Genomic DNA, 11,813 nt, shown 5'->3' with positions numbered 1-11,813 from the left:
AGATGACATAAAACCAGCCAGGACAGGAGGTGTGGCCTTGTCGAAGGAGGTGTGGTACTGGGGGTGGCCTTGAGGTTTCAAAAGCCCACCCCATTCTCACTTAGCTCTCCCTCTCAGCCTCCTGCTTGTGGATCAGATGTGAGCGCTCAGCTACGGCTCCAGCACCCTGCCTGCCTGCATGCCTGCTACCGCGTTCTCTGCCGTAACAGTCACGGACTCTAAACGTCTAGAGCCGTGAGCCCCCAAATTAAATGCTTTGTTTTATAAGTTGCCTCAGTCATGGTGTTTGGTCATAGCAGTAGAAAAGTAAGAGAACACTCACGAGACCTGCAATTGCCTTTCCTCTTTCCTGGATCTCATTTTCTGGGTCCTCTATGTGTGTTCTATCTGATATCTGCAATGTCCAGCAGGATGTTCCAGTCTTCAGTCTAGCGTTTGATGGGAACCCTTGGGCTAGGCAGTACTTGCCACTTAGGGAAGTGGATTTTGACTGGTGGCCAGGCTGGGTGCATGGTGACATTACTCCCTCTGGTGATCCCAGTGAGAACACAGGGGACCCAAGCCAGCTTGCATTGTGTCAGGGAGACACAGGAGGCATCACCCTGTGCTCCTGACACCCATTGCCAACCCAGAGATAAGTCCAATTGTTGAATGAGACCTGATTTCCCTGCTCATTCCTCTTCCCCTCCTCTCTGCCAACACACACATGAATACACACATATAAATACAGTTCTAAAGATGGAGAATGATAAGCAAAAGACCCTGTTGAAAAGGGTCAAAGACAAACGTATGCATAGAATTGCTAAGGGCTTGCTGTACCATGGCACTCAGGAGGATCCCACAGTTTGAAGTCAGGCTGAGATACACAGTAAGTTCCAGGCTAGCCAAGACTACATAGTGAGAACATTCTAAAAAAACTCTCTTTCTCCCCCCTGCACGCACACAGAATATGCGGTGGACAGGCATATATATATGTGATAAAACCAAGATACTCTTGGGATTTTACCAATGTCCATTTCCTAGTTTTGGTACCATGGTAAACTGGTTACTTTTGTCTGTCTATCTATCTATCTATCTATCTATCTATCTATCTATCTATCTATCTATCTATCTATTTATCTATCATCTGTCTGTCTATCTATCTATGATCTATGTATCTGTCTATCTATTATCTATCTATCTATCTATCATCTATCTATTTATGATCTATGTATCTATGTATCTATGTATCTATGTATCTATGTATCTATCTATCTATCTATATCCATTGTCATCTTGACAAAGGTCAATTCACCTGGGAAGAGGGAGTTTCACTTGAGAAAATGCCTCTTTCAGACTGCCTGTAGGCAAGGCTGTCGGGGCATTTTCTTGATTAACGATTGATGTGGGAGGGTCCAGCCTGAGGTAGGCAGTGCCACCCTAGGCAGGTGGTCCTGGGTGATAAAAGATGTAAACTGCACAAGGCATGAGGAACAGATCACTAAGCAGCATTCCCCGGCCTCCACTTCAGTTCCTGCCTTGTGTTCTTGCCCTGACTTCCCTCAGTGATGGACTGTGAGTGGGACCTGGGAGCCAAATAAAGCCTTTCCTCCCCAAGTTGTTTTTGGTCATGGTCTTCCTCACAGCAGTAGAAGGCAGACCAGGGCACGTGGCAATGAGGAACCCGAGGGCAACTGGGTGCAGAGTGCTTGGGACTCCCTGTCCTTTGTACTTTTCTATGAATTTCTAAGTATTTCAAAATAAGGCAGCAACAACAAAACTCCCTCCAGCTCCTCTCCCCGAAGGAGTACGCCCTGAGGACCACTTCGTGCACAGGCATCCATATATGGAGGCGCCACATCAGTCCTAAAGATGCTTCCGTGATGGTTGTCTCCAGAAGCGATCTGAGGGGCCACCCTGCACACAGTGAGGGATTTTGCCTGTTCACGGCTCCCTACCAGGAGTCTTGGGGCCAGGAAGTTAGAAGTTTGGTTTGACTAAGGAAGGCTAGAAAAGTCCTGTGACGTCATGTTGTTGATTAGATCAGCGGCTTCATCCCAGCCTGGGGACAGGCCCTAGTAGCAAATGTGTCAGAACCAATGTTCACAGATGCAGGTTTCCCGGCAGTGGGGTTCCGATGGACTGGAATGTGTCACTTGAAATCACTGTTTAGGTCAGATTCAGCTCCAGCCATCACACATTTGCACACATGCACACATGCACACATGCTTGATGTTTAGGGCCTCTGGGCTTGAAAGGAGCGGAGCAGAATAGGGGGGAGGCCCAGGCCCTGCCTCACCTGAGCTGGGTACAGAGGCTACAGTGCTCAGTGAGTGGCCCTGGAAGATATGGGGCCCGTCCCCTGAGAGTGGTGCACTCGGAGCCCCCACACTGACCCCCTACACACGCAGGAAGTGTCTAGTCCTCCTTCCTCCATCAGAGCTGGCACACCTTGCCTGCAGCCCTGGCTTATGTCAAGGGTGGCTGGGAGACACAACCCACTACTGCCACCAAGGGCCTGAATGCTGCTGCCCCCCCCCCCCAGGGAGTGGGATCTGTGCTAAGTGAAAGTGAGGTCCTTGACTGCACCACAGAAAAGAATTTCAAGATGCAGAGTGAATCAGTTAGTGTGTTTAGTAAGTGGAGTTAAGAGGTAAGACTTTAAGCATTGACGAGGGGGAGGAGGAGAGCGGGAGAGAGGAAGGGAGAGAGGGAGGGAGAGAGGGAGGGAGGAAGAGAGAGGGAGGAAGGGAGAGAGAGAGAGAGAGAGAGAGAATATGAATATATGAACGACCACTAGGAAAAGCAAGTCCACACCTAAGATTTTGGGGTAGGTTTTCTAGAGAATGGCACACTACTGCATCAGTACAGTGACATTATGTATGACTGTGTTTTCTAGAGGACGGCACACTACTGCATCAGTACAGTGACATTATGTATGACTCTGTGCTTTTCTAAATTATGCCATTTGAAGGATGTAATTTACCACAAGCCTTAAAGATTAAGCAAAGTTTAAAACTTTAGTAAATTTAAGATGGGTGTGGTGGCCCCCTGTAATCTCAACACTTGGGAGGTGGAGGCGGGAAAATCAGGAGTTCAAGGTCACCCTCAATGACTCGGAGAGTTCTCAGCCAGCTTGGGGAGCTCAAGTCTCTGCCTCGTCCTGATCTCATTCTCTATCACCACCACGTTAAAGAACAAAAGTTTAAAAAGTGAACTGGTTCACTTACTAGGGGATGGCCTTTTGTGCATGAGTTCTGAGGTGATTTTATGAGGCACGTTTAGATTTAGAGATGAGAGAAGAACGCAGATCCAGTCAGCTGGAAGGCCACAGCCCTCTACCCTAAGTGTTCACAGTTGTGTCTTCAACACTGCCGTTTGCCGCGGATTCAGGAAGCCCAACCTCAGCCGTCAGTTTTGGCGTTATCAATTGGTGTTGCAGTTTCTGGACTCAGCCAGCAGGCATGGCACACTGGATCCCAGGGTGAGGGACTCTTCCCTTCCCAAGACGTCCATTCTTTTCTGCGTTTCCAGCCTGCCTCGCACATCCGTATGCTGGAGCTGGAACTGCAGAGATAGTAGACAGGCTCAGGCACCCTTGGGCTTTACAGCCGAGAGAAGCTCGGCTCAGAGAGGGTGAGCGAGCTGTGCGGACTCACACAGCTCAAGGACAAGGTGTTTTCACGGTGGGGGTGGGGTGCTTAAAAGTCAGAGACCAGAAGTGCCCTTACACCCACCTCTGGAGACACCGGGTCTATCCTCCCAGCCACGAGGAACCTTCCCGCTCCAGCCCCCACCGCCGCGGTCCTGATGAACATGGGAAAGCTTCCCGGGCTCTGGGGGAAGAAAGGGGTCACGCAATTACGCCTTCGCCTCTCCCCATGAGTGCGCCCCAGCCCCTGAGGTTTGCTCAAAGGCAGATCAGCCAGCTCCTGGCAGGCTGGGCCATGTGTGTGTGGGCGCTTCAGAGTCCCCTCCCCGCCTGCCTGCGTCCCCTTGCCCCGGCAGCTGGCGCCTTTCTCCATGCTTCCATCCCCCCAGCAGCTTCCCGCCCGCCACCCGCCCCTCCCTGCATGGTCCCCCCACCCCACTCCAGGCGCCCTGGTCCCTGTGTGGGCTTTGACTCAGCGCCGGGAGCCTGGCTTAGGCAAACCACGCCGCACTGGACGCCGTTCAAGCTTTTACAGGCCCTCAAATTGGGGCTGGAGCCGGAGAGGAAATACTAAAATCCTGTGTACACAACTTCTGTCTGTGCGCGCCCGGGGTTCCAGGAGAATCCAGGGACACATTTGCGCTCTGTGTAAGGGCTCCTTCCCCCACCCCAGTTTTTTTTAACAGGAGAACCAGGACTCCTGGGTGTGGGTGAGGGGAGGGTCAGCAGATTGCGGTGGGGAGCACTGATGCCCACGTGTCCGGTTCCAAACCTCCAGAGCGACCAGCCAGAGACCTGCCCAGCCCAGGCCCGGTCCCCAATGGGTCTTTGGAACCTGGGAGATAAATAAACCACTCATCACCTTGGCCCTTTGTGACTATGGCAAGGGCCTCGACTTGCTTATCGGAAACACTGGGGCCAAATGGTAAGCCAAAGGTTTATGTGTGTTCCCATAGATTGGTATGGCTCTCAACCTTGGCCAGAGAAGCTTCTGCCCTGGGTGGAGATTAATACAGGGACTTAGAACTGGTCCTGAGTACTGAGACTAAGTGACTTCTGAGGACTCAGTCCTAAATGGGACAGTCAAATCAACGTCCTCCCCCAAGGCTCCGAGGACATGACGGAAGAGAGGGAGGAAAGATTGTGGAGTCCGAGGCTGGGGAGGACAGCTGTGAAATATGCGGGCTCCTGGACAGGACACTCTGTTGCATTCGGGAACTCCCTGGGGTTGGGTTGGGGTCACCCGCACAAGACCAAGCCAACAAGATCAGTCGGTATTCCAGCAGACAGCACTAAGCGGACTTTGTGGGTTACAAAAAACTAATAATAATAAATTGAAAAATCGAGAAGGCATGAGGATAGGATGCAGGGGTTGGGGGTGGGCATGATCAAGATACATCTTATACGTGTGTGAAATTGTCGGAGAATAAATAAAAAGTAGTTTTTAAAATGGCAAGCTACTTGGGGGTTGCCTGTGAAGGTGTGAGATGACGGAGGAAGGGGAATCGCTGGAGTCTGGGTGTGACGAGTGCTCACTAAATGGCAGTGTTGTTATTTATATGAAACTGACCCTCAGGAGCCAGCAGGGTATACTGAGTACGTGCTAAAGGCTGCCTATAGTTCAGTTAATCCTTACAACAGCCCAGTGTTAATCCTTTAACACCAATATAGAAAAACCAGGGCCCCTGGGAACGGAATGACTCACCCCAGGCCACCCAACAATCACCTGAACAATTGGACCCGTGCAGTCTTTCTTCACAGTCCAGATGTGTTCGGACGCCATGAAACCGTAAGCGAAGAGGAGCCAATGGTCTGAGCTGTCACATACCCCCCTCCCCCCCCCCCCCCCCCCCGGGCCCCATGCCACCATCCTGGCGTCATCCCTGCCAAGTGTTCACGCCAGTGTCTCTCCTTTTCCTCTACTCCGCAGCTGGCTGTGCCCGGAGGTACCTGTCCTGCTACCCTCTCCAGACAGGCTCCTCCTCCTCCTCTCCGCTCCTCGAACCTCCCCTCCCATCCTCTTGACCTTGACCAGGATGAGGTTATTCTCATCCTTCTGGCTTGTCCTCTGGACTCCGGCAGCTCTGGCCAGTCTCTTACACAAAACAGCGCCTGTCATTTCGGAAAACGGGTTTTCTCTGGTGGCAAATCGGGGCGCCTGGTGACATTACTCCCTCTGCTGACCCCGGTCAGGAGAACAGAAAGGGGACCGAAGCCAGCTTGCACCTTGGCAGGGAGACACAGGGGGACATCGCCATGTACCCCCATACCTGCTGCCAACCCCAGGAACAGGTCCAGTCAGTGTCAGCCCCTCCTTCCCTCCCCTTCCTCCTTAATTGTCCCATGATCAGGACCTGTCAGGAGGCTGTGTTTAGTCATAGCTAAAGGCTGACTCTCCCCAGGGATCTGAGTGCCTTCTGGTAAGTCACCCATGCTGGAATTAGAGAGACTCCTGCCCAGGCCCATACAACATTCATATGATCTGTACCCCTGTACCCAGCCTGTGACCACACCATGGCTCTCCCAGACTTCTAGGAGGCAGGCGCTGCCATCCTGCTCTCCCCAATGGCCTGAGCCCCAGAAGCTCACAGCCAAGAGGTCACTGGAATTCAGTTATAGGCTGGAACTTCTGGCATTGTGGTTCACTGAGGACTCGGGTGAATCACTTCTTCCCTCTGTACCTCAATTTCCCCATACAATGGCCATGTTGACTTCAGTTCCTCAGGACTGAGAGGCATGAGGTGTGTGGAGCCCTGGACACACTTGGGAAAGTGCAGGATTGTTGTAGAAGTCACAGTTGGGGGTGGGTACCAACCCTACCAACGGGGCTGAGTAGCTGAGCTTGAGGGAATGGCTGACCCAGAGTTCTTCCTAGCCCTGAGAAGGGAACAGTGTCGGGGAGGCTGGTGTGATTTGGCACCTGCAGGATCTGTAGCTCGGTGGCCCCCACCCCTGCCCTGACCATTCTGTAGCTTTGACATTCTGGAGAGCAGCCCATACCCAGGGAAAGGCTGCTCTGAGCCTAGTGTGCCCTGTTGAGGACACTCCTGATGCCTAACAGAGCTACAGTCGTGCCTTGTGGACCCACAGGACTTCCCAGGCTCCCAGAAGGGCCCGGTACTGAGGATCTGTTGCTTGGGAGCCCAGGGGTGCAGCGAACTTTGGAATATGACACCGGTGCTCACGCACTGGTGACTCAAGAATCTGACTGCTCTACTGGGCAAGGGGGGACAGCTACCAGACACATCTTAGGTGGTAACAGCAACCTAAAGTTAGTGGCCGTGGAGCGGGGAAAGTCTTTACGGTGTGGTGGCGCCATCTGCTGGCCAAGATGGGAAGTACTGGCCACTCACTACAGGAAGAGGTGATCTTAATGATGAGCTTGTCAGGGCCGCACTGACTCAGCCATCACCCGCTGGGACCCTCCAGCCCTCCTGAAGCCTGGAGGGACCTGGCAGGTGGGAAGCTCACTCTCACTTTACAGACGAGGCGCTTTAATAAGGTCAGAGCAGTAATGGAAGCCTCTCAGAGCTCCTCGGTTTTCAAACGGCCGAGCCAGCCCTGGCTTTGTAATTCTTCCCAGAACGCCAAATAGGATCATCTTGTGAGGAGCTGGGGATGGGCTCAGCTGGTTGACTGCCTGCCCAGTACTCCTGAGCCCCTGGATTCCACCCCTAGCACTGCATGAACGGGGTGTGGTGGTGCAACCTGGGACCCCGGTATTCAGAAAGTACCCAGGTCATCATCGCCTTCTTAGGCTGGAACTAAGCCATGAGACACACTCTCTCTCTCTCTCTCTCTCTCTCTCTCTCTCTCTCTCTCTCTCTCTCTCTCTCTCTCTCTGTGTGTGTGTGTGTGCATGTGTGTGTGCGTGTATCAGCTTGTGAGAATGTAACAGGACTCACAGCTTCTAGAAATAGCATTTACAATTTTCATTAAAATCACTGGGTATGGTGATGCAGGTCTTTAATCCCAGCACTTGGGAGGCAGAGGCAGGTGGATCTCTGTGAGTCTGAAGTCGTCAGTCTGGTATATATAGCAAGTTCCAGGCTAGCCAGGGATACTTAGCCAGATCCTGGCTCAGAAAAGAAAGGAAGGAAGAGAGGGAGAGGGAGGGAGGGAGAGAGGAAGGGAGGGAAGGAGGGAGGGAGGGAGGGAGGGAGGGAGGGAGGGAGGGAGGGAGGGAGGGAGGGAGGAGGCAAATCGAATTCAGCCTGACTCACGGCACTGGTGCGGCTGAGACAGCCTTTCTGTCTAGCTTTGGGAGGTGGGAATATACGGCCTCCTTCCCCAGGTGTGGAGTACCCAAGATCCCAGTGTGACAGGAAATAAGGTGAGGAGGCATGTTTAAATCTTCACAGGGGCCACTTCCTGTGGTGATGGGCAGCCCGGGGCCTGGCCGTGCCCACTCCTGCCCTTGCTACTCCCAATCCCACAGGTGCCTGTGGCTATTGAGTGTGCCCCTCAAACTGCCCTGGAGCCTCTTTCTCCTTTCCCAATCCCCCCGAGGTTCTGGGAAATGAAATCAGGAAAGGCAGATTATCCAGGGGGAGGAAAATGGTGAGGTCCGAAACCAGGTGGTCCCTTCAGGGAAAGTTCCTGCTCCGGGCTGGGTTACAGCATGTGCCTGTGGGACAGCATGGGTTCTGGAGTGATCCCCCACAGAAGCCAAAGCCAGAACACGTGTTCACCTCTGACAAGCCAGAGCTCACCTCCTCTTGGAGACACTTGGGTCGGGATGAGGAATGTGACATTCTGTTATTAGAGTCTGGGTCGGGCATCTTCTAATAAGCCAGGCTTGGCCAGCTGCTTTTAACAGGCTAATTAATCAGGTAAGTGAGAGGGGGAAACAGAGGCAGGAGATGCATTCAATACAGTCACATTGGGAAGACGAACAGAGAGGCCGAGTGGCACCCATACCCCTTCCCAACTCCACCTTCGGGTCCCGAGGTTTAGGTTTCAGTAGGAAAGCAAGAGGCATGCCTGACTAAGCAGTCTTGGTCAAGTTTTGGTCCCCCATCATCCCTTCCCAGTCCCCCATCATCCCTTCCCCGTCCCCCATCATCCCTTCCCCAGTCCCCCATCATCCCTTCCCAGTCCCCCATCATCCCTCCCCAGTCCCCCATCATCCCTTCCCAGTCCCCCATCATCCCTGCCCAGTCCCCTATCATCCCTTCCCAGTCCCCCATCATCCCTTCCCAGTCCCCCATCATCCCTGCCCAGTCCCCCATCATCCCTTCCCAGTCCCCCATCATCACTGCCCAGTCCGCCATCATCCCTTCCCAGTCCCCCATCATCACTGCCCAGTCCGCCCATCTGCAAGGTGGACTTTGGAGTTTGTTGTTTCCTTCTACCTTTTTGTGGGTTCTAGAGACTGAACCCAGGTCATCAGGCTTGTGCCAGGCTTGCATGACAAGTGCCCATATCCACTGGGCCATCCCACCAGCCCAAAGTGGCCAGACAAGTTGTCAGCGATGTGGAATCTCCCCAGGGATTGGTACCAAGGGCCCAGCCTTTTCCTTCTACCAGAATGAGACTCCTGGGGAAATTCCACTCCTCGTGGACCATTGTCTCCATCGTCTGACACTGGAGGGAGGGACGCAACTGTTTCTTTAGAATATTTTCACTCCTGCCAGGATGGTTATAGTGTGACCCTCCCTGATGAGTAAGGGCCATGTGCCCAGGAAGTCAGGGTCACAGAGCTGATCCTATCTGCCCTGTAATTGTAACTACACAGAGAGCCGAGTGGGTCCTTCTGGTCACTGTGGCAGCCAGGTCAGCAATCCGGGATTTTGACTCTGTGACCAAAAGGCACTGCAGGGTAACGAGATACATTATATGTCAAAGGTCCCCAGTCCCCAGGCCTCTTGGCCTGCTGGAGGCAGTTCATGTTGTCTTTGAGAGTTCTCTTCTACCCTAGGGAAGTTTCACTGTGCCCGCTATGGACAAGCTAAGCCCTCGACAACCGAACATTCCACATTAGGTTTGGGAGAGATCTGCGTGTTAAAATACTGTTCACAGAGTATTAAGGATGGACAGATTGCTGATGCTTCTAGTTTTTAATAAATTAATTAATTAATGTGTGTGTGTGTGTGTGTGTGTGTGTGTGTGTGTGTGTGCATGCATGTTCACATGTAGGTACACATGTAGAGGCCAGAGCACACAGGGTCTCTCACTGGCCTGGAACTCACCAAGTAGGCACAACTGCCTGACAAGTGACCCCCAGAGACCCACCTGTCTTCATCCCTCCATTGCTGGGATGCCAAGAGTCATCACATCAAGGGTCTTAAAAATGAGGATTCTGGGGGATAGAACTCAGGTCTCCGTGTTTGTAAAGCCAGCACTTTACTGACCGAATCATCTCCCCAGCCCTGATACTTTCCAATTTAAATGGGTAATAAAATTTAGACTTGCAACTTTGAGGGGAGAGAGAAAGAAAGCTTGACTCATTTTTGTACCTCTCCTTGGACTTTTAAAGAAGTCTGGTGCTTCACTATAGTAATAAGTTTTGTTTCCTAGATTTACAGCTGAGTGCTTGAAGGACTTGGCTTGCTAAGGTCGTGGTTTGCTTTGTTTGACAACTAAAGGACTTGCGAGAGAGAGGCGGTGTGCTAAATTTATAATGCAGTTCAAAGTGTTTAAGGGAATGTAATGAATTACATTTGCAAATGATCTCTAAGGGATTCCCGTGTCTTCACGGCGAGCTAATTGCTCATTAGCTAGAGAACATTGAGGCTCATTGTGCTTAGACTTCTGATTATAAACAGAACAACAAGGTTTGCAGAGAGAACACAGCAAGTTGAGGATAACGGACTCACTTCTGTCTTAATGAATGAATCAGTAACGGAAGATCTAGTCCTTTCTGGACCCGCCTCGGATGTAAGAAACCAGTTCCCAGCGGCAGCTATGAGACTGATGGCCTCACTGCCGAACTGCTTTACCCTGAAGACCGCATTTCGTCCTCCGTTACAGCGGAGAAACTCAGAAGCGAGGGACTTGCACAGCTGGGCAGATATTCAAGCTGCACTTGAGCTTCGATCCCTGATTCCAGATGGTCAGTGGGTCTTGTTTCTGGAATCCACACTGGAGATCCCTGGAGAACAGGCTAACCTGTTCCAAACATCTGTACTCCTTCATTGATACCCTCAGGGGATTGGTTCCTGGATCCTGGGAGATGCACTCACGTCCTTCAAGTCAACACTCATGTCCTTCAAATAAAATGATGTGCTATTTGCATATAACCAATGCATGCCCTCATATGTGTTTATTTTATTATTTAATATTTTTATTTTATTCTATGTTTTGCCTGTGTGTATGTGTGCGCGCGCGCGCGTGCATGCCTGTGTATGCACCTGTGAACCCTCTCCTGGCCTCCTCAGATGTCAAAACTCGGATCCCCTGGAACTGGAGTTGCAGACGATGTGGGATGCTTGGAATTGAACCCAGGCCCTCTGGAAGAGTAGTCAGTACTCTTTCCAGCCCTGTATCTTACTATATTTTTTGAGAAACTTCTCAGGTTGGCCTGGGACTCACTATGTACCCCAGGGTGGCCTTGAACTTACATTGATCCTCCTGCCTTAGCCTCCTGAGTGCTGGAACTACAGGTATGAACCAGTATGCCTGGCTCCTCGTGTGTACGGCAACCCCTAAGGTGACATCAGTATCACGTAACTAGCTGATGTTCGGTGTTGCTTACGTAATATCAACAAGGAAAGGCCTCAGCATGTTTAGTGCACACGTAACCATGGTGGGCATAGATAAACAGTGCGCCAGCATGACTCAAGGCAAACAATGCTAAAACAAGGAGTGCGGGAGAGCGGTGGAGAAACGGTGGGGCATCTGTGGGATGGCAGGAAGCTACAGCAGGGCTTGCTCCCACAGCTCTTAGCGGTACGAGTTAGGATTTTAACATACGATTTGTTGCCGTGGAGACAGTTTCATACATCCTAGGCTGGCCTCCAACTCACTGAAGATGAACTTCTGCTCCTCCTGCCTTCATCTCCCAAGTCCCGAGACGGCCATTTGGGGCACCATGTCCAGCTCATGATAAGGATTTTTGAGGACACAAACATGGAGGTAATTCGCCTGGCTCTGTGCTTGGCGACAGTTGGTTCTTCTACCTGTGGCCTCTCTTATAAACCAGTCATTTTGGGAAGGATTCCTCTTATGCATCCAAATACTT

This window comes from Peromyscus maniculatus, chromosome 3, assembly GCF_049852395.1.
Source record: "Peromyscus maniculatus bairdii isolate BWxNUB_F1_BW_parent chromosome 3, HU_Pman_BW_mat_3.1, whole genome shotgun sequence".
Taxonomy (NCBI): domain Eukaryota; kingdom Metazoa; phylum Chordata; class Mammalia; order Rodentia; family Cricetidae; genus Peromyscus; species Peromyscus maniculatus.
The sequence above is the reverse complement of the archived record's forward strand: the minus strand, read 5'-3'. Positions refer to the sequence as shown.